General features: G+C 37.7%; 1 protein-coding gene across 6 annotated transcripts in view; it reads right to left on the bottom strand.

The window, feature by feature from the left end:
* Nucleotides 1-24,402, bottom strand: part of LOC126870214 (poly(rC)-binding protein 3) — a 184,999-nt gene that overhangs the window by 91,779 nt on the left and 68,818 nt on the right. Inside the window, exons 1-2 of one of the 6 annotated variants that reach the window (XM_050627718.1) lie at nt 10,807-11,008; nt 10,430-10,575 (exon numbers count right to left, since the gene is read on the bottom strand). The exons of 4 other annotated variants lie outside the window; for them this stretch is intronic. The gene's annotated coding sequence lies outside the window, so the exon portion shown is untranslated. Of the gene's footprint in view, nt 1-10,429; nt 10,576-10,806; nt 11,009-24,402 lie in introns of those variants that run through there. One more of the 6 variants, XM_050627717.1, reaches the window with a different exon arrangement.

The raw sequence follows: 24,402 nt of genomic DNA, 5'->3' as shown, positions 1-24,402 counted from the left end.
AGGATTAAATCCGCCCACATTTTTATTAATAGCCCATACATTACGAATTTTCGAACAACGATAGACGCCATTAAACTATTCTAAACTAACATTAGAAATATCCCAGAAATATTTTTATAAACCATAAGAAGGAAAAAATTTTTTATCCAAGTTCATTTTATCCAACAAAAGGCAGAGAATCGTATACTCTCGTAAATTTTATCTCAACCCTGTGCGTTTTTGAAGTGCCATGTTCTCGTAATAATAATCTTTTATATCCTCAAATAAAAACACACGGCATTGTACATTGCTGCAAAAAAGAACCCTAAAAAGAAATACAAAAAAGAAAACGAATGAAATACATAGCGCTTAAGCGAGAAAAAACACACAACGATAAGATAAATTACACGACAGCCACCGTTATTAGATCAAACGAGAATTCATAATACACCTTTGTCACGCGAATTCCATCCCCTCGTAGCCAATACACCGATTTGCGCGGTGTTCGCAACAGATTTTAGCCGGTAAAACTTCTTAGAGGCCGTCCACGCTCGGATCAGAAGGTTACGAGGATCGTTCGAGAAAATTCCAACAGTAAAATGGTAATAAAGCGCAGATAAAGGGATTTACGGTTACGAAATGTTAGTCATTCCTGAGCAAATGATGTGTAGTGCTTAGAGCAGGTAGGGTTTCGCTCGTTCAGTTTTCAGGTCAGGCGATAAATACCTAAAAGTGCGAGGGAAATGTCGTGGAGCCAATATCAAAGTGTGCAGCACGTGACACACACACACACACACACACGCGCGCGCGCGCGCGCGCGCGCGCGCACACACACACACACACACACACACACACACACACACACACACACGTGAACACACGTACAGCCGTCTGCTCGATCTAATTTGTCCGCTCCGCCTTTTACCATTCTGTCCCTTTGAAATTCCGCGATATCCTATTGGGGACGCGGTAAAGGTCAATTTCCCTTTAAGACGACGCTTTTTCAAGCACAAAGATCATACACGGAATTTTCTTTACTTTACGCAAAACTGTTTTATCTGTGCCGAGCCGCGCAGTTCTTGCGAGGGTTGTTCGAGGAGGCGTGTAAATGACGTGTTTATAAAATGTTCGGACGTATCGCTATACAGGGAAAACAGAGGATTCTACTAGAGCGCAGAAATTGTATTTCGCCAAGATTTAAATTCCGTGTCGCTAGTTAAAATTGATCCATATGTTAAATTAATCCTTACGTAACTAAGAATGCTGTGATTAGGGTAAACTTTGAAGCGTTAATATTCGTAGCTTCTGTATAAATTTTGCAGTAAAATATTTTCTATAGGAAATAAAGAAACTAGTTTTAGAGAGTATACACGCGGGTGGCAACGCTAAAGACGAAGAAGATGAGAGTTTCTGTAAATTGAATGTATCGAGTATTAAGAAAATTTATAACGAAGATAATCGAGAACATACTGTTGGTAGAAAATACCATTTTTCTATTTATTGCAAAATATTTATCGACATTTCTTTTTCCAATTTCCATCTATAAACTGAAGTTAGAAATAAAGTGAATGATACTACACAATGTTATTAGATACTTGATACGAAAGATCACGGATAGAAAAACAAATACCTGAAAGGTAGTCACATGGAGAATAAACGAACAATTTTATATCGAAGGTGTATAAACAACGCGTAACAACAAATCTCATTCTACGTACATTTTCCACCAATTTAATTCGTCTAATATTAAGAAGTATATAATTCTTTCAACTATATTTTATTTCTATTACTGTTTGCTAACTATGAAATGTGCAGAACATATAATGCAGCTTCGTATCTTGTCGTACAGTATCTATCGCTCAAACGCCTCCTCTCAACGTGACCGTGATGTTACCAACATGTTGATAATGAAAATCGAACGTTGTACGCCATTAAAAATCTATCGCAAGCTGGAATTAATTAAATGTCGCCATTTATATATACAGAAACTAGCAGTTCTGTTCGAATTATTTTATCGAAAAATTAAATTGGAAAAAATGGTAACTCGAGCAGAGATTTGTCGCTTATATCTGGTTTCTAAATCAAGAAAGCATGACAGTAATCTAACGATGCAATAATTTGTCACGGCGTTCAAAGTAGGGAAATGTCAGACGATCTATTCCAGAAAATAATTTGAATATTTCTTAAGAAGACTCTATGAAACAAAAGAAGCTTCAGCCGGTCGACTCAAAAGGCTATAAATAAAAGTTCGATATTACTTAATGTCAGCTTTAATAATGGAGAGTACACCTTCCGATTGAGAATGAAGCGATCGGCTTTTAGAATATTGCGACGAGGCAAACTTTCAACGATGAACAATTTCACGTGGACTTTATACAATATTTTGAAACTCTGTGGAATATAAATTTTTATAGGTGAAATTACCTTTTCTATCATATTATATAATTTATTCAATCGAGTGTCCGTAATATAATCCTTTTAGGACAGACTATTTTAGACGGTATATTAAATATTATTTTATCATCTCAAACGATATTAAAAATATTAAAAATACTTTTGAAAAGGTGAAATGATATTACAATAGGTATGATGTTGAATAATTCTTAGCTATAGATTATTTTATGAACGCTCGGTTAAGTAAATTATATTTCCTGTATTAAACTATCTTAAACAATTTAATTTTATAATCCAGTATAATCTTAGAATAATCTTAAACTTCAAAAGACTATTTTACGAACATTAATTAAATAGATTTCCTACTCGACTACACGACAAAAATAAAACACAAAACAATGCAATTTTTCAAACGAGCTAATATTAACAGCGACACTTGAACAAATTTAGCATCGGTTACAAATTGGATCAACAGCAACCATGACACAGAGAAAGGAACTACAGTAGCCATTCCGAAGGACAATCCAGCTTCGACACACGGTAAATACATAGTGAAACGAAATTTATGCTATTTCATTAGAATTGAAGATATCATCAAGCGAAGCGTCATGCAACCAATATTACCATTGAAAGAAAACAACTGTAATTGCTTGGTGCTCTTTTGACAGAAGAGCACATTTCCATAGATATTTGTTCAAGAACTGTTATTTCCATTTAACTTTCTAACCGTTTCGCTTCGCTCCATTTCCTTTCCAAATAAAACTTTCGGAATTTTTCTATTTATTGTTATTAGCGTGCTTGAAGGAGAAATTTTACACTAAGGTTCATTTCTTCATTCTTGTGTTAAGATACTAATAAATTCGTGACAAACGGTACAGATGTCTAAATTCTCGGATAAAATTTGATTGCCATTTTAAGTGACGAAGCACTAAGCTCGGTACCTGCATTTACAAAGACGGAAATACCGAAACGTTTTTCCTCCGCGCTGAAGGAAGGTTTCCTTTCTGACAAATTGCTCTAACAGTAATCTGACCCTGGTATTTTACTTCTATTGTTTACAGTGCTGAATCACAATGATCGGCCGTAAAATGGAATTTGTTTCTACCTGGGAATAGTCAGTAAAATTTTACAGAATATTCAATATTTTCAAACGTTTGTAAGTTTGCATTAAATAAACATGGCGAGGTACAATAATTCTAAGGCAATAACAAATATTTAAAAAATCCTGCGTTTCTAATTTCTCCACCCTGTGTCAAGACAATTGCCCATTAGTAATTTAGATTATTGTTTGAACTGTTGAGCTCTCCGATATATTCATCGTGAAATTGTAAAGTATAATCGTAAAGTATAATTCATTAAAGCTGACTCATGATGCACGTATACAATGAATAATGTATCAAATGTATGTATATTTATATCGTATATATGTAGGTATCTTAGGTATCTACAATAATTATATTATGTCAACTATATTAAATTTTAAACGTTGCTATTGTAATGAACATAAAATATGAGAAAGACGTACGAATAAAATTGAAAATGTCTAGATGCTATCTTTTTTAATGAAACTATGTATACATTAAAGATTAATTTCCAATAAAGATTCACCTATCATCAACGAGATGCTATCATGCGCGTTGACAGTGGATTTCCAAGATTGGATTTTTCATTTATTCATTTTCTAATTACTCGATTACGTCAACGAGGATCGATTACCGCGAAACCAGCGAATGAGCAATAATTCGTAGATTTAACTAATATCGTTGTTATTTTTATTTGCCATATGGAAATTTCAGAGATTGTGCATATCGTAACCGTCATTTAGTATATAAAGATATATTTTATCGACTCGGATATTCACGATTTATCGTCACTTGCGGTATTTAATATATAACTGCTAGATTGCTCAAATTGTTAACTGGACACTGTACAAATGGATAAAGTGCTCTTCGATTAAGAGTCTATCCATAAATTATCATTTCTAACTCTATTATAAAGCGTGATGTTCTCGTGGTAATAATTATTCTAACTTGCAAGTATGTAAATAATCTGTCAGGTAAATGATCTCAAAAGAAAGTACGATAAAAATGTTGTTCAGATCGAAATTATCAAATAAATGAAATTACTCCAATTGAATTTACTTTACAATAGCGTTAGAATCATTCGCAATATTTTTGACATAGTATAAAGAGTGAGACAAATTTAAATTAAAAATAGCAAAGTCTATATACAGTGGCTACACATCTTTACACTTATGATACTATTTACATAATGACTGATCAAACCGAAATTTCTTATCATTTAGTAGTATCGCTACAAAAACGTGATACTATAGAAATGAAACAAATCTGACAGAAAAATCACTTAATTAGAAAATAAGACGCTCTACATAATAATCACACATACTGTATTAATTCCCAAGGAACATTTACAAAAAAAGAAAAAAAAAACAGGAAACAGGAAACAAGAAAAAAGGACCATCCGAATTTCTGTTCTCTCATAGTTGTTCCTTCACTCAAGTAAAGAAGACAAATTAAACCTAAATTTAAACGCGCATGAAAACTTATCCCTCACATGGAACTTCATTTTTCTTAAAGTCTTTAGTCTTCATTCTGCCTAAACAATCAGTCAGTCCTTCGCTCGAGGTTTGAAGCTTCACACTTTATTCTAACGCAACAACGAAAAAGAGCTATTCAAATTCCTATTCACACGTAACTGATCCTCCGTTCCAGTACAGAAGACAAAATAAATCTAAATTACAACGCACATAAAAATTTATCCGTCATATAGGAATAAAGAACTTTATTCTTTCTAAAGTTTAGGTTCCCTTTAGGCTTCATTCTGCCCAAACAATCATTCCCTCGCTCAACGCCTGAAACTATTTTCCCGCCTTATTTCTAACGAGACAAACGAAACGACCGTTGATCCGTTTCTAATGAATCACCCAGTACACGCGGAAACCGGTCGAGCTTGATTCAACGTTCTCTCATAACGGAAAGGGTTCCCGCGTTCAATGCTGCGCCCCTGGCTCGACACCCCCCACTCCATCGCATCATGGGCCGCGCGCGCGCTGCTAAAAGTGCGTCAGACAGGTTTCTTGCTCTGTTCGTTGCGAACGCGCTTGGCACGTCCGACTGCAGCGTGTCGTGTACAGTACACACGTAGCGAAAACACTTTGCCTCGACAAAGAGACACTGGTCTCTTTGCACGCGATCATATGAGCTAAGAGTCACGGTTATATCTCGGTCAGGCCTTTTTCTCAACGTCGTCGCCTCGATATATCGATCCGGAGAACGGTATTCCATATCTTTTTTTTTTAACGACAAACCGAGGATTTTCGCGCAATAAGGCGGTGTACACGTTACGCGATATTACTTGCGCGCGCGTAATATTGACCGATGCTCCACTTTTCCGTCGGCTATACAGCCCGCACCGACACAAGATCTTTTCAATGAGATCGCATCTCGATTTTAACGTGTGTTCTCATCTAATGAGATTCCGGGCAAAAATGGTTAATGAAATGGACGTCGCTTGTGAATATGGCAAATAGGAAATATTGGTTGATACTAAGCGCGCCAAATTCGAATCGACGGAGGAGATTTTACAGAAAACGTAAAATATCTTTAATACGACTTAACACGGCTAATATATACGTTGATTGGAGTAATTCGAGAGACATGTTGCAACGAATTATTATCAAATAAACTCTTGTTAAAGCAATTTCACTTGAGAAAAGAAATATTACAAGCACGAAACATTTTAAATATGTCAGGACTTTCGATGCCCTTCGCTGAAATCCGTAATTGTTTGCAACGTGAAACTTCGAAATTATTGCAAGCTTGCATCTTTTACATGTTTATTGCAGGCTATTTAATGTTGAGTTTAACGCACTACACGTGCTCGCTTTCTGTTTTCAATATTTTACATTCTATATTCTAAAACTGTGTCTCACAATTTTTCTTGAAATTATTTTTATTTCCAACACTGCTTTAAAGCATTTGATAATTGAAAATCACTGTACCAACACGCATTTACTGCGCGTTACATGACATTTACTGCACGCTCATTCTTTGGTTACAACATATCCCTCGTGATCAATGAAACTTGGAGCAACGATTCGAACAAGCGTGGATAATGTAATATTGATGTGTCGAACGATACGGCTTTTTTCGATTCAATAAATTTTCCGTGTCGTTGACAGATGGCACTGACGCTGCTACGCAGATAAAAACATGCAAACGTGGATTAAAGACAAGTATTTTTGCTCGTTAGATCCTAACTACCATGTGCATAAACGAGTTTTTGCTAGATCAGGACAGTAGATTATTCGATTCTTATCGATCGTCGATAACAATGCATCTGTTGTACGATAACGAACGATTGTACAATGTACGCGTTAATCGAAAATATTTAAGTTAAACTATATTTAATGAACGTCCGTGCGGCAGTTAATTAATCAAAGAAACCTTAAGACGAACTTGATACACTATAATATATTTATTTCACAATTATTTGAAATTAATTTCCTACTTTTTCAACGAAAATTATGAACAAGAAGATAAACGACAAAAGAATAAAAAAATTAGGCACCATTTGATTCATAGCGAAATAACTTCGAAACAATAAATTTCTATCTATCTGATATTCGTTACTCAAATTAAAAACAAAATTTCAAAAGACCTGTCTTTGACAAGTACATATTCTCTCCGGCAATACGAGTGCAATTAAGAAAAAGAGATGAGAAAAAAATTGAAGCAACTCAATTTAACTTTATAATCACATCGAGATTAATTTCCAAGAGAAATAAGAGGTAACCAGATTGAAAAAGAGAAGAATAAAAATTGAATGGCTAAAGTAAATAAATATGCGATTTGAATAATTCGAGACGTGACAACGAATCAACCACTCGTGTCATAAATATCGTGTCTCTCCCCTAATTTGCCCACCACCTTTTCAATACGAAGACTTGATTAATGAAAATACGTCCTCGGTTCAACTTTCATTTCAAACTCTTATTCATAAAAAGATCTGCAGAACAGGTAAAGTACCATAGATCCTAATGACGACGACTCATCGCGAGATATACAAGGTATCTAGTAATTAATGGTACAGCCGAGCATGGAGCGATTCCTCGTGAAAAAATAAATGGGAAATGGGGAAAGAAAATTTTTCGAAACAAACGATTTTGAAAATTAGTCTGAAGTACACGTGTACTAACTGTAAGTTTCGACTTAAAGGACTACTTTTTTTCACTGCTCTTTGTATTTATAAACACGGGTAATAAATATTATCTGTTTCTTGTCATTATTATTATCATACCACGTGTATCGTTTCTCTATATCTCTATGTACATATGTCTACGACAGACATACATACGTATGTCTACCATAATGGAGATACAGGTTCGTTACAATTCTAATGAAATTTCAGAATGTTTCGCGTAACGTGCAGAATAAAAGAAACGTTAAAAGAAACCTGATATGCTATTTACTTCATAAGTACTCTAAATTAATTGACTATCTCGCCAAGGAGAACTGTGAATAAAATGAACGAGAGAGGAATTAAACGCAATAAAACACATAATGTTCATTAAATATATCTACAAATGTTTCAATACTTTCGTCAGTCACTGTGAACTTAACAATGTGATTGATTAATCATTCCGTTGAACCAATTTGAACCAATTACCACGTGTTGAACGAAACACAGAAATGTTCCGATGCTCATGAACGGGGGATGTATATCCAACTAACAAATTGAAAAGCTCTCTGTTAACGCGAACGCACTATATTTAGCCTTCGCTGTCTTTCTAATCGACCACGCGTCTATACACTGGGGCGACTGTGACCGTTTCGCTCTGCTGCTGTCCGCAATGCAATTGGACTGTGGAATTTAGTGCAATCTGCGTTCCGTTATACGCACGCGCGTTTTGCTTGTGTGCGACTTAACGAACGCGAATGGTCCAATCGTTTGAAACCGGCGAACACGCGCCCGATCCTTGCGCGATAGACTCTTCCCGCTTTGCCCGTAAAACCCTCGTTTTTCCAATGTAACGCAGGTCGTTGCACCAGACATTGCATAACGTTCACGGACGATCCGCTGCGACTAATTTCGTGCAATCACACTATTCGTCCATAATCCGCAAGGATCCGGTGCGTGGAATCGTCACCATTTGTTAATCTACATGTTTGCTTCACTACTGAACGACTGCTTGTACGCGATTGTCGTAGTTATGAATCGCAATACGCGATAAGTAAATTTGAAAATAAGAAAAAAAAAAGCAGTGTAACGTCATCAGTTCTTATTTTCAATTTATGGAATTTATTACGGTGAATTTTTGCCGATTCGTTTAACCCTGTTGTTTTTTTCTGTGGGATACGAAATTAAAGGTACAATTGCAATGGACGTTTTATTTTTAAATTTTACGTCTATCTTTAATGTATCTTACATTCCTGAATAAATGAAGTTATTTAAAAATTTGGAAAAATTATTGTTAATATCGTTGTACTATAAACAGCAACATGTCAAATGTACGTTAGTATGACTTTACAATTTACCCTTTCTTAGATGTAATATTTTATAATCGACTATTGAAGTGATTAGTATTTTCTTGATTCGATACCATTATTAAAGGATGTTATATTTGTCAATACGTAAAAGGATTTTTATTCTACATATATATAACAAATAATATTACTCATACAAGTATTATAATATTCTCAAAATTTCATATTTTCCTTCACCGGGCCATATCCCCAAGAAACAAACTTGAAGAAAACTTTAGGCGAACGGCAGAGTTATCATTCTGTTTTCTTTTGTATTAAATAATGTTTAAGAATTTAATGTTTAACGTTTATGAGTCACAATGAGAAATTCGAATATTCTAATGTTACAAAAAGAAACGAAGCTAGAGTCAATTTATCACTGATTCGTGCAAAATTCCCTCTTTCACCGACAGTTGATTCGCACTACAAACGAACCGAGAGTCTTTATATAACACGCGAACCGGCTTTTCCATAAATGCAACGCCCAACGAGTTTTACGCCGCGATAGTTATTCCGCTTAACTCGTGATTTGTGCACTATGAATTTCGAAGATAAACCGTAATATAGAAAAAAAAAAAAAAAAGAAATAAAAACGTTCCTCGTTACGATGCCATTTTGCAGGTAAACGTATGTTATACGTACTATTTCTTCCATGAGCGTGAAAATTAAATATGGCTAATTAAAACATCGTTTAGCATTCATACAACGATAAACGTTTATCATCGCGATGTACATATAATTATTGTATGAAATCCAATTAGACGAAAATTAATGTTCAAACCGTAATATGTGTAAAAACATATGTAATTGTTGAAATTGTTTACCAGAAGAGCACGTTTAAAGACTTTTACGGTTATTAATGATATCGTTCACTTTCGGTACCGAAAGCGTGGAGCGAAAACCAGCATTGTTTCGGGAGAGACAGTAGCACGCGGTGCAGTATATACATATGTGGCGCGCATCGAGTGCGTGGAAAAAGGTACGCAGATACAAGTCGACGACCAGAAGCGGTACAGTCACGGGAGAAAACCAATGGCGAGCCTAGGACTGTCTATCTCTCTTACATGCTCACGTAGACACGTACACACACAGTGCCATTCATTCTCTACGTATCTCGCTCTGTATTTCTCCTCTCCCTCTTTCGTTAATATCCGGAGTAGGGGGGAAAAGAACCGATCGTTCGATTTGCCAGCACCAGCTTCCTATCTTCCACGCTGTGTGTGTGTGTTCGCCTTTACGTTACATGTGTCGTGATCAAATTACGATTGTCGTGTTGGCTATCAACGTTATATACATACTGAAATATATACGAAAAGAAAGAAAATAAGGCGATACACGCGGGGCCAACGAAAACACTGTTTCACTGCCACTGTCGAGCTCGGCGATAAGATAGTACATAGAGAGCGCACCATTATTTTCGTATCTCTACGTAACACACGTTGTCCGCGCGCACAGCGAAGAAAAAAGGGAGAGAGCCGCGTGTATATACATACTCCGTTTTGCTTACGAACCTTCGGAACGACCGTTTCGAACAACACGAATCGACATTGACGCGGCGTCACACCACGCTGCAAATTGTCGTCTCCCTCCCGGCGGCACCGTGCTTTTTTTTTACTTCCGTGCACACCTTGCGTACGATACCGCGAACACACACGATCTACGAGGTAAAAAACGACGATCGTGATTATTCACGAAACACTCGCCGCGACATAGTCTAGCACGTAATTTTTCAACTAATTTCGAAGAAACGTAGCGGACTGGTAATAACACCGGCACGGCGTGTGCGCTATGGTGGCGCACCGTAGTCGGTTCCTCGTTGCGAGGCGTCCCAATGGGAACGAGGATCGCATTTTAATGGGGCGCGGCCGTATGAGAAAATTCTAATTACCTAAATGCACTCCTCGATCATGGAGGATGGGTCTGCTTTGCCTCACCGTGACGCACACAACACTCGATGCTCGGAAACGGGGGAAAGGAAGAAAAACACTACACTCTACGCGACACTGGAAAACTGCACCACCTCGGCGGAACGCGAACGAGTCTGCCTCGTTCTCTCTCACGTCCGGTCTCGCTCTATTCCGTCGATGCGCGGCGCTGTGCGCGCCGCTGCTGCGTGTTCGCTGTGCGATATCAGCGCCACCAAGCGACATCTGTCGGTATTATGCGCAACACCGCCACGCCATTGGCTGGCCAATAGCGCGACAGCTTTGCCGCTTGCCTCTACAGCGCGCGCTAAATTCGAACGTTGATTCTTTTAGCTGGTTATAGCCAGGACACTATTATGTCAAATTATAACGCATTACGACAACAGTGTGTGGTATTGAATCATTCTGTTGACTCAAATCTTTGGTTGAAGTGGGGAATTAAATTAAATTCATGTTCTATATCATAAAGTTATTGCGCATACAGTGGTTCGTGAAAGTATTTAAATATTTATTATGAAGAAGACTTACGAAAATATTATGTATATTATATGGAACTTATTGCAGCTCTATTATTATTGTTGCGACACGATCATCACGGTTATGTCGATGAAATTTAAATGTAGTAAAATAATTTATTCATAAAAGATTTTTACAACAACTGTATGTATGAAAATATTAAAAAGAAATTTATACTTCTATATTCTTTTGTTCTATATTAATTAAATTAGAATAAATTGTTATAAATCGCAGCAAGAATTGTTTCCTGTTTTTTGAAGATGTATTAAGAGAAGCTCAAACCGTATCTTTTTTATGGAACGATGTTTGCTAGAAACATTGCGCGGGTGAAATTTCATGTACCATTTATAAGTATTCCATGCCATGAACAACAATTTATTTAACATATATTTTCTCCCATTTCGATACGTTCATTACTTAAAAAGCAAAGAGGAAACACTTTATCCATTCCAAGCTATTCCTGCAAAATTCACGGATCACGTAGTTTGGTAACATTGTTTAAATCGAAGACAATAATCGATAGCATGCAGATATCAGAGTGTTGCTCGCTGTTTGTTATACTCTTTCGCTAACAGTGAAAAATGGATCGCCTTCCATATTCCTGTATCGCATAACATAATATAACGTGTTCAAATAAACATAGAAGCAAACGGGCGCGGTTCAGTTCTATTTGCGATGCATTGTCAATACAGATGATATTAAAATTGCACCTCTATGGCGTTAATTTCACCGTGTAATTGCAACGGTGTGCAATTCCACCGAAAATCAACGTCTACGATAATCGACACGAATCAATGTCCATAATAATTATTGTAAATCTCATCTACGAACAATCACCGTGGAAAATCGTTTCGTTGAATTATTAGTTACCGCTAATCGTACCGCGATCTCTGTACAACTGATTGATTTTCCGATCGAAACACAATTGATCGTTGTATTCGGCACACGATACAATTTTCGTCGCCATTCAGCTTTCTTTCGTTCATCGAAAGTGTTGTACGTTGTCGAATCGAAGCTGATAATGAAAGGTGGGAACACGTGACCATTCAGACAGAATGGTCGAAGATGAATGAGAAATCTTGACCTGGCACGTCCAGACCAACCGTGACGTCGTATTTCATGGCTGTTCTTTTTTGTTTTCGACTGTCAGCGACCTGGAAGTTCGTAGTGAGCGGCTAACTATTTTTGGAATTGATTGCTCAATCAATTTGGGTGTTTTAGGTTCTGCAGTTTGTTTCGGGCAATCACGTGTAGATAGATAGTAATCAAATAAACTTGAAAATATCGATTGGCTTTTTTTGATAGATCTTAATTGTTTAAGTTATTTCTGATATAGATACAGGAAGAGAAATGGTAATTTTATTATTTTGTCCACGCTATAATCACGCGACTGGTATAATAGGATCTTCTAATCGTGAGATCGGCTTATAAAAAACAGATCGCTTAATAACTTTCCGTTTTTTCTCCTCATGATTCTCCTATTTTACTCTGTCATTCTTCTTCATAGATAGTTTCACTTTAGCCTGGCGGTATCGAAATAGGATTTGGCTTAGGATTTTTATAAACGTTTTAGTATCGCACATAACTTATTACTAAAAATATCGTTCTTCTTAGTATTATATAAAACCTGAATTCACGTTAATTTACATATTATGCAGGACAATTGTTATTATATTCATAGCTATTTCGCAGTATCACTTAAAGAACCAATTCATGGCAGATTGACCTTTTAGCAATGGCTCCCTCTTCTCATAGCAAGATACATATGTATATATAACCAAACAACTCGTTCGAAGTTAACGCAAGAGTAACGCATACTAAATCTCGCTTTAAAGCATCAAACATCCCGTTTTCATTGAATCGTCCCATGATCGATACAGAAGGGGACGCGTTTCCTCTGAGCAAGCACAATGTCAATGGAAATGAACTCGCGAGCCGAACAATTCCTTGCGATTCACAATGCTCGTATCGCGCGTCGCAAGTCGGCCGCGTAGCTGCGCGTTGTATCGCGTTTCAGCGATTAAGAGGGATCCTTTCTCTTTATCCTGGCTCGACGGTCACGTAATAGAACGCGAGAGAATGGCCGTTTATACGTCAAGTTTACAGGATATAATGGGAAGGGCCACTGGTGACAAATCGATAAGCTTGTTGAACAATAACAACGCGCGCGGAGTCTGCCGAGGGTTTGCGACCCTTAGCCGCTGCGTTTCTATCCGGCAAGGACCAATCGTCCCTGGTAAACACTTTGCACGATTTGCTGAGTGAATTTTCCCTCCGACTCCTTTCGAGGAAACGTTTGTTTCACGAGCTTCCACCGATCGAGGACCGCTCGAGCACAAATTCTTCGATGAGCGGGTAAAATAATAAGTCCGATTGCGGAACCGCTTCTCGCTTCGCGAAATGCTGTTATTCTTGTCGTAGAAGCAGTTTGCAGAGAGAGGTCCGTGGTATTTTATGGGGGGATTTTAGTCGCACGTTACAGTGAGCTTTAACACTTTCAAAATATATAGTAGTTTAAATGAGATTTTTATCGGGATTTTTATTAAAGGGTTTCATTATTTTCTCTCTCTCTCTCTCTCTCTCTTTCTTTCTTTCTTTTTATTCGTTTTAGATATTTTAGTATGCAGTACGTTTTAACGAAGTAAGTATCGAATATCTTTATTGGGAAAGAATTTCAATTTTTACTCGTTCCTCGATGTTATTTCAACTGTATAGCAATTGTTGTTCAGTGTATCTCGTTCCACGTTTATTCATAAAGTGGAATCCGATTTAGCGAATGAATTAGCCTCATAGTTTAATTATTATTCAAATATATCATTATTATTCTAATAACATTGTTCTTATTCAATACGATATTTTATCCTAATAAATAGTCACTCGAACGATCATTCTACTTAAAAGATTTTTACTCCCATTTTATTGACGTACTTCTGTTCGCGTTATATCTTGTTATAGCTTTACGTAAAAGCATGTTAACGGCGAATTATAGGCTAGAAGCGTTTTTTATAAATTTTCCCTCGAACAGGATCACCACCTTACATTCAATTTACAAAATTCACTCGCAGAGCTCTACTTGCTTCATTATGAAACTTGCTACTCATTTCATTACGTAACTCGTCAAACGTAGCTTGTAACTTGTGACTATGATAACGTATAACTAGCCTGCGAGAGGTTCCGGATGACAAAATTGCTATCAAAACTCGTGCATTTCGGCGCTTCTTTCGAGCTTGACAGAATCTGTCACATCGGCCATATTCCGGGTACTCGGGCGGCTCATAATTTTCAACGTATGGCGCAACTGTTCGCTATAAACGCCCGTGGCCAGGCTATTTGAGGTCGAGCGTGCAAAACGCGTGCAATAAATGCGCGATTAATTAAACGTTACTTTACGCGTTCCGGCGTCGCCCTGGAGAAGAGAGTATCCATTTTGTTCATTAGCAAAAGGGGGAGGGGGCCAGGGGTGATGTTGTTTGCAGAACATCCTTAAATGTAGCTACGATTTCCCTTACGCTGCTCCATGAAAGGCCATTATGACGACAATGGCTTGCCATGGGTAATAGCGCGACCAGGAATTTAATTATCATTTTAGGCGGTGCGGAAAGCAATTATCGGCAATTCAGTTTGCAATGGCCAATGGAACCACGCTCGAGGACCAACGGCAACCGCCACCTCCCGCTTTCTCTGCTCCGACTGCAAAAGAGCGAGCTCATTAGGAAGTACTTTTCTCGGCGACGATGAATATACTGCCGCTTTAAGTCTCTGTACACAACTGAAATCAGCGTTCAAGCTGAACGAAACGCGCGCAAGTACGCTGATTAAATAAATGTACCGTGGAAGAAACGGTGGTTTGTTGATGACGATGGTTTCTGGGGCTTGTCAAACGCGTTAAACTGTGGCGATGAAAATACGTGGCATTAACTCGGCGGCTATACGCTGGGAAAATGTAACATAATCTATAGAGAGAGAGAGAGAAAGAGAGACAGAGAAAGAGAGAGAGTCTAGTGTGAGTATACACTTTGACGGCACGAAATTTATTCAGAAACTTTCATACATATATGTTACGTAGATCGAAGATTGATGGGAAAGATATGAAGTGTGTAGGAATACAAATTAGCAGTAAAAACATAGGCAAGTTTGTAGACAAGTCAATATTATACCAAGTTCATTTTTGTACCTTGCATACTTACTCACTTCCTTCATACATAAAATTAAAGAATGTGACGATTTTTATATCGGTCCTCGTTTGTAACTAGATCGCTAACTATGTATAATGATGCTAGAAATTTAAGTTGACAGATACGATGGAGGAATTTTCATGGCGAAAGTTTGCATAGTAAGGTCGCACTGCGATATAACGATAATGTATCGATGCTCGAGTAACCTTTTAAATAAATGTCATTTTTAATATTCCTGCGATTACACGTGTCCGATAAGTGATAATATTTACAACGTAACATGATAAGTGGTTAACAAGGATTTTTTGATTACCAAGGACCCGAACATGTTAATAAAACATTGAGAAGCAATTACTTGAAAATAATTGGCAATAAAGAATGTCCATTCAACAATAATTTGCGAACGTTTCTTTATTTTTCTCATTAAACAGCCGGAAGAGCTCATTAAAAAGTACTTGAGCGAATATAGCATACGCACTTCAAACTTGAATGTAAGGCGTAATTTAACGATATGTTAATATCCATCGATCAAGAATTGTACTTTACCAGATTACCAAGAATAATGATGCATGTGACGTTATTAAAAGCATTCGTAATAATTTATTTGCGCTCAGTGGTAAAATGTTGCACGAGATGATTGATAGTAAACGTTATTAACGTTGTTACAGGTAATAATAATAATTTACTGGCGCAAAGATTATTTATTATTGTAACCAAGGATCTTGATGTGTCAAACTTTAATAAATAAATATACTGAATGACGGGCAATTAAAAAATCCAAGAATATATAAAATATCCAAAATAAACTACAAGTTACACAACTACTTTTCCGAGTGTTGAATTTCATTCGCTTTATAATATTCGCAAAAATATAAATTTACACAAACACGTAAAATATAAATTGATGCGAGCGTATTCTATTCACAGCAAATGATCATCCTCCAATTCCACGATATATACAATAAAATATATCGACAATATATGAATTGTTGATTGTTACAAACTTTCCCAGTAAACCAATACAATTAAAATGGCGGAGATTCAGAGAGTAGCTGCGGTATCTCTCTCCCCCTCGGTCGTTCCATATACTGAAAAATCGCGGACGGTTGTAGCGTATCGAACAGACACACGTCGCGTCGTTTCGACGGAATCGAAGCAGGAGGCTGTCGCAATATGGCCATGGATCCAGTAAAACGTATAACATTTTCTGAATGGTTAGAAACCGGGATACATCTATGCTTGGCGACACAATTCTCGAGATGTTCTCCATCGAACGCGTTGTCATCGGTGAAACCACTGGCAACGTACGTATACCTCCAGTATCGTTTCTTATATTTTCCAGTAACGCGCCAAACGATCGAGAAACTATCGTGTGCGAGATATACACATTTGAAAAATTTAATTTAATTCCCTTGCCAGATCGAAATCTTCTTCGTTTGGTCGTTAGAACGAATTTGAAGATTAGAAAATTTGCAAAGTCTAGCATATTTATTATAAATAATTATTACATCTATCTATTATCTAATTATTGTCTAATTATTATTATTATCTACAGTATAGGATTTTGGATATTTTATATAGTTTTTAATATTTAAAACAACTAAATCAAATTGCCTCGTCAGATTGAAATCTCTTTGGTTTCGTCGTTAGGCTGAATCTGAAGATGTAAAAATACGATCAAATCTACTTTCGATTTTATAAATTACGTTCGTAATAGTACGAATATAATATATTCGCAATTTAGGTATAGTAGTTTATGTTTTCGCTTCTAACTGGTCATTGGATTAGGGTTGACACATTCTACCGACACGTATGTTGTATCACTTCGATTGTTCACATAGATAGTACTATTGACGTAACACCGTCGTGTTTGTTTGATTTTGTACGATTTCGACGAAATGAAAATTGTGCAAGTTCAAGGTATTTGCGAAAATGGATAATTGGATCGGTTTTGTTATTTATTAATAACTTAACAATATCGCGTTGTAGATTTTAAAAGCAAAACAACAACAACTTCGAGAAGAAAATTAAATAAATTTAAAACTTGGTTCTGCCGCGTTACACGTGTACGTTATAAATTTGCCGCATCGACGATAAATATTATATCTAGACATTGGAAACCTTGAAAATTAATTTCCGCGGGGCACACGGTACATTAATTCGTATTAAAATAAAATAACAATTTGAAGCATGTAGTCGTGCGGATTTTCACAAAGAGACAATGATCACGTGAGAAATGCTAAGGACATTACCGGCGATTATTTCGATATTATTTTATATTAAAACGAATTAAATCACCGCGTTAATAATTGAATTACATGCAGTATCGATTTCGCTTGTTATTTATAATTGGCGCTATTGCGTTAATTTTAAACGAATATCGCACCTATTCGTAAATTAATTTATAAATGAATTTCCTGTAAAGATGAATTCTGCCATTTTATCGTCCTCCGAGGTTTACTGTTATTACTGAAATTAAGGGCTGGTTCTTGTATTATCTACGTTAAAGCTCGGCTAACTTCAACCGCGGCACAGTGGTATGTTGAAAGAATGCTAATCCTGGGGTTTAAACCTGATTCGAGGCTTGCCAGCGCACTACAAAATTATTGTCTACTATTTCACTCCCTTCTTTTCCCTCCCTTGCGTCACATGAAACCGAACAAAAGTCCACAAATTTTGTAGTAAAATAAACTAGCATTACTGCGATGTATGTGTGACCAAATACAATAGTAGACAAAACAAAGTTTATAAAATAAGAAGTATAACAGACACCATAATTTTACAAAATTATATATAATAAGATTATATTTAATTAGAGCAATTATATTTAATAAGAGCAGCGAATAAATAGAATGGACGATTGTTATCAATATGGTAGAAAATATTTAGTATAAATATCAATTTTAAGTATCAATTTTAAGCTTTCTTCTACCCGCCACTATAATTCTCAGGAAATTTATATTAAAATCTGCATTACGTAACACTTTTATACCTATTAAACTTCTATCTGAATAAAAATATCAATTTCTTTGATTGAAAATTCTGTGACTAACTGCACACTGGTTCAACATCATATAAGAATAACGAGAATATGTCGAATTTGTACTCATATTTTTCTGGCATTTAAGAAGAATTAGGAAGATTAGAATGGAAATGATACGAGATTCAATCTTTATCGTTCGAACAACGTTTGTCGACGGAAAAAGTGCTACAGAGGGAAGATGCAATTTCTCCGTGTGCCTATCACCGTCTCGTTATAGTCTCTTTATGCGTACGCGACGGATACGAGCGAGGACCCTCGCTCGCTTTATTGACTTCTTGAAGCTCGTCCTCGAGGAGTAACGATTTGCGCTCTCTGGCTCAGAAGAAGGAAATGTTCTATATGAATCGAAGGCGAAGCCGAGAATTCAATACCAGAATTGGTATTTTAAATTACATTCTCCGTTGTATGGATTTTTAGAAACTCTAATATCAGCAAGTTGAAAAAATGGAATTTGTCGTTGGAGTTTTATTCTTACTGTGAGTTGTATAAAATAGACGAATTAAAATAATTCCTTTCGTAAAAACACTCTTAATAATCCAGTTGTATTTCAGGTTTATAATGTTGCTGTTATGCTAGAATTTTTCAATTAAAAGAGCAACTCCTAAATAAATTACGCATAACTTCTTTTCTAAATTCAAAATTTACAAACTATGATATCTGTATGTATCAATTATAATTTATATTTATCAATTTCAATTCTAATCATTGACAGTGGCACCGATCTCCTGAATTCCAATTGAGACAGAAACATAAAACAACGAATCTGAACCAAAGCATGGCGCTTCGACATTCTGTCTCAGCGATCTTTAACCTTTTTCATCTCGTGACATACGTAAACTAATTATACTAAAATTCTGCGGCGCACCAAAAAGCATATTATATCCGGCTCAAGACAAGGCATTCACACCGGACTGTTGTTTCCATTTGGCAATCCAAGGAAAAAGTGGCTACAAAAAGTAAATACTTTTTCTACGAATCCCCATTTTTGGATCATTTTTCTATCGCTTTCTGCATTTCATTTTCACGATGTAAAATTTGTGTGATCGTACGAAAGTAGTGCGGTACAGTGGATGACCGAATTATTAGAGTCACGGTACGAGAATAATAAAACAACCTCGGCCAGATATATCTACAATTTGGAGACATCGTTGCATCATAAAAGAGTAACAAGAACTCAGGACAACTGGATTTCCATTTAAAAGCTGATTGTTCTAACGTGAAACCATCAATCCATGTAGGTGGCTCTAATAATTTGAACCTCCACTGTATATGAGGAAACGAAATTTAATGCTCTTGCATGCGATTAACTGATACATAAATACTACACAAATACGTGTAATGGCATGCAAATACCTAGCCACTGTAAATAGCCAGGTATTTAATGTTTTAAACGTCCGTGAAAATCGCGGCTCTAGCTCAATCACAGTGTACCTGCGCTTTCTCAAGCACCCAATTCGTACCGTAGTGAGTGAAAGAATCTTAAAACAAAGGGTTAACAACCCTCGGAAGCGTACCCTCCAAAACCTATCCCAACAGCCAGCAGAAACGAAGAAGACTCGAGACCTCGGCATCGAATCCCGAAGTCAGCCTTTCCTTTCGCTGAGTAATTTCAAGCCTTGGTGTTCGAGCTGACCCACGTCGAAAGGCAAGAGAGAACGAGGAAGAGAGAGAGAGAGAAAGGGAGAGAGACAACTGCCGACGTCACGCAACTTGACCGCGAGAAGAGGGCCGAGAGAGAACGGGGTTGAGAAGCCAGAAATGGAGCTCGACCTCGTCACCTTTCCTCCCCATTTCCTCCCTTGAACGCAGACGGCTCTGCTATTCTGTCTCTCTCTTTCTCGTTCAACCCCTGACACGACGAGTGCTCGTTCGTGCACGCACTAGTCCGCGTCACGACGACGAAACCGACACGACGACTGTTCCGCCGGAGCCAAAGCTTCCCTCCCCTCGTTCCACGACCCCTCACAGAGAGAAATCCGCTGAAGGACGTTCAGAGCTTGACGGAAATGAGGCGGCGTCTGCGACCGCGACGAGATTTCGAGTTGGACTGGGGTTTCCCTGCCGGATACGTCCGATAAAAAAATGCCAGCAGGTCGACAAGGGCGAAGTAAGACTCGTTGACGCTGCACGCTTTGTTATTCGATTGATACCGAAAGACATGGTCTTTAACGAGCGAATGGCGCGAAAGCTTCCCGTTTTTTAATTTACAGGGAAATCGACGAGGGTATTATAAAAATCGAAGAAAGTTCATACAGTTATCAATTACCCTATTTCGAGTAATTAGCAGCAACTTGGAATGGAAATATACAAAATATAACAAAAGGAACTTTGTCGCAAAAAGGGGGCAAACATCAATACTGTAATCCACGTTATAATCAGTTAGATAACAGTCTTAAGGAACGAAGAAAAGATGATCACAAGCAACTCCGCCACAAAAACATGTCTATAACATAATATCTATTATATATAATTAATATAATAAATCTATGAACGCTTCGAGTATATCAGACACTACGAAGCACACACGCGGGCAGAGAGATATACATAAAAATTGAGATATACAGAGGTGGAGTAAAAGAAACGCGGAGAGAATAGAAAAGCTTCGCGTGGCCCAAGGCCTGCAAACTCTTTCATCCAGAAGCCATTGTTCTCCGCGCTTCTTTCCCTTTTTTTACCTCCGCCCATTCCTCTTCTTTCTTTTTTTTTTTTTTTCGTCTTCTGCACGGTTTTAAGGCTTCCACGGCCTCAGTCCGCCGGCACCTTGACCGGCAACCATGTAATCGCTTGTTTAATCAGGCCTCGTTAGAAACAACCCCAGGGGAGACATCGTCGTCCTTGTCGTCTTCGTCGTCGTCGTCTTCGTCGTCGTCTTCGTCGTCGTCGTCGTCGTCGTCTACGTGTCCCTTCAAGCAGATGCTTCTAATGAAATTCTAACGAGTACGGATATCTTCGTTAAGTGGATTATAATTTCCGTATTGTTCGCTCGGACGGTCCTCCAGCTAGAACAGCTCGGGTAAATCAGACTGACGGCCGATAATGCGACGACAAGATGGCGACGTAAATTTCGATCGAGCCAGTTTATGCGGCTTTAACCGTGCACCGCGTTTTAACGGACATCGCTCGCCGAGTTATCGGGCGAATGCGTTTAGCACATCGTACGTGTGAATCTGCCTTGGTCGTAGTTGTTCCGGTTTAGTTGCAGTTTGTCGTGCGTTCGATGATTTGCGAAACGGCCGAGGAGAAATTGTTGGTCTAAGTGGCACGAAATGAAACGACTATGTGATATTGAAAATGGAAATGAAATTGAGAACGTCACGGTGCATTTTTGTTTGAGTTGTTGCGTGAATGTTTCGTATTGTATTTGTTTTGCAGCGTAGTGTTGCTAAAAAGGGGATTGCATTTCACGTATATGTCTCGGCGCAGTTTGATTCGCGTGTTATTTTAGTTAGACGCGATGAAAAAATTTCTTTGTTCTAAAGTAAAATAAATATTCTATTTTTGTTGGATTCGTAACGTCGAATTCCAGTTAGAACGCGTATTCTTCGTATTCGTCAGTTTACTAGAAGAATGATAAAGTTTGCCGATTCTGCGATTAATCGATGAATTGATTTTACAATGAGAGTTGTTCGAGATTTGGAGGGGTCGCCTGGTAATTACCGCTACGGTATGACCACCAGACGCGAGCCTCGAGCAGGACGACCGTCAAGGGTATCGCAATGCGGACCCATCATAAACAGTGGGCCTATTGTACAGTCCAGATACTTTAGGATCCACCATAAAATACCTATATTTTTATGCGGCATCTCAGGAAGACGGGACACGTGGGTTTCCCCAAGTGTAAGGTCACCCGCGCGAACCGTCACTAAGGCAGCCAGCCCATTCAGAAACATACGGCTTTACCCAAGGACCAGGTAGGAACAGGACCTGGGACACCCCCACGACGAACCTTCCGCTACAACAGCAACAGCCCCAAGACTCACTCTCGCAGCAGTATTCGAAGAGTCAACACGTACCAGTGAACAGTATATTCCGTAACCTACGGACAGGACAAACTCTTGCATCAGTATTCTAAGAGTCAACACTTACCAGTACTCACTCAGTGAACAGTATATTTAACAGGACAATCAGTACACTTACGGACAGTGGATTCAGAGTAGAACGTGGAACATAGTAACTTAAATCAGTGTAATCCGAGTATTGAGTGTAATAAATAAGGTGAATTAAACCTCGCTCTTTACCTTTATTGTAATCCTCCACCTTGGACGCTAATAACGTTCAAGGCTCGCGATAAACAACCGATCAGTTGCCATCCGACTGGTTGTTAGTAAGTTGTGCGTCGCAACAAGAGTATACTATTAAAATTATACTATTTTAGAAAAAACATCGATTAGAAATCTACTTCTATGTATTAGTATCTATCACTATGTATTAGCTTTAGAAAAAATGGACTCTTCTCAGTCGTGGAACGATCTCTGACAAACAAACGACATGTAAACTTTAAATTACTATTTTCAGGACAAAACTCTGTTAGAAGCAAAGATTCGTTCGACGGTACACTTCCGAAACTCGTCAAAGCGTGTTTCGCAGTATCGCGATACTTTCGAAACTTGCGAACAATTTTCTCTGGAAATTACACTCCCTGGAAGTGGAAGCTACCCCCGGATGCGAACGAGGAAAATGGCAATTTTGCATTCTGTCCGTTACAGGTTGTTTCATTAACAAAAGCTGTTTCTCAAGGATCGGCTGGCTAAAGGTTTCTCCATTTATCCGGAACGGACGAAAGGTTTCGTGAGCCGAGAATTTTGGCGCTACTCCGTTCCAGCTGGCAGCTCGGCCACCGACCTATAAATCACGCGATTCCCATCCTCCATTATGGTTAATCTCCGCGCATACATTCTGTCTCTTCGTGCGTCTGACTTCGAATTTCCATTCCATGTCCGACGTCTCATCCACTCCATCTTCCGATGATTCCCGAATCAACGTCAAAACGAGATTTATGAAACTGGTTTGCCACGATTCGCGTCCAAAATCTGATCGTCGTCTGTTTTGAGATATTTCATATTTTCTTTCCAGTTGAACGATCGTTTTAACAAAAATTTATTAATTTTAAAAGAAATTTCAAAGAAAATAATTAAACGATGCATCACGAAGGACCAAAATCATGTCCTTTGTCGATTTCTACGAGCTTCACGATTCTACTAAATTCAGAGGAATTTAATTTCAATAGCAGGCCACATGTATCACAGGTCCGCGTGCATATACTGCATATGCATTCGATAACTTGTAAGGTAAATATGACGGCCGTTGCATATGTAACTTGTCTTCACGTCTCGAGATCGCAGATGTTCGAACTCTGACGTTTCATCTCGAAACTTATAGAAAATTCCACTTTTAAATTTGTATCCTGTCATTTTCTGAACACACAGGCTCACGGAAACGTTCAAACGTTTGTGCGCACCTATTACGAGTACGTTAATACGTGTTGTACGAAACATTTTGAAATTTAATTAGCACTGTTATGAAACTCGATTATCACGATTATGTAAATCGATCTGAAAATACACATAGAAATTACAGAATGTTTAATACAAGTACACATTTCGCAGAGATCACAAAAGGATTAAAACGGTCAGTTGTCAATTGTATTGACAAACCTCGATATTCAATGGGACCATCTTTAACTTTGTCACGATCCTCGAGTATTACGTGTTTCTTTTAATCTTTTAACACAAACTGTGTAAAATTCAAATGAGAAATTACACGTATCAATATTCTCTTGCTTATCTCCTTCAAACTTGAGAAATCGTCTAATGACAGAAAATATG

This window comes from Bombus huntii, chromosome 10 (genome assembly GCF_024542735.1).
Source record: "Bombus huntii isolate Logan2020A chromosome 10, iyBomHunt1.1, whole genome shotgun sequence".
In the NCBI taxonomy this organism is placed as follows: domain Eukaryota; kingdom Metazoa; phylum Arthropoda; class Insecta; order Hymenoptera; family Apidae; genus Bombus; species Bombus huntii.
The sequence above is the reverse complement of the archived record's forward strand: the minus strand, read 5'-3'. Positions and strand labels throughout refer to the sequence as shown.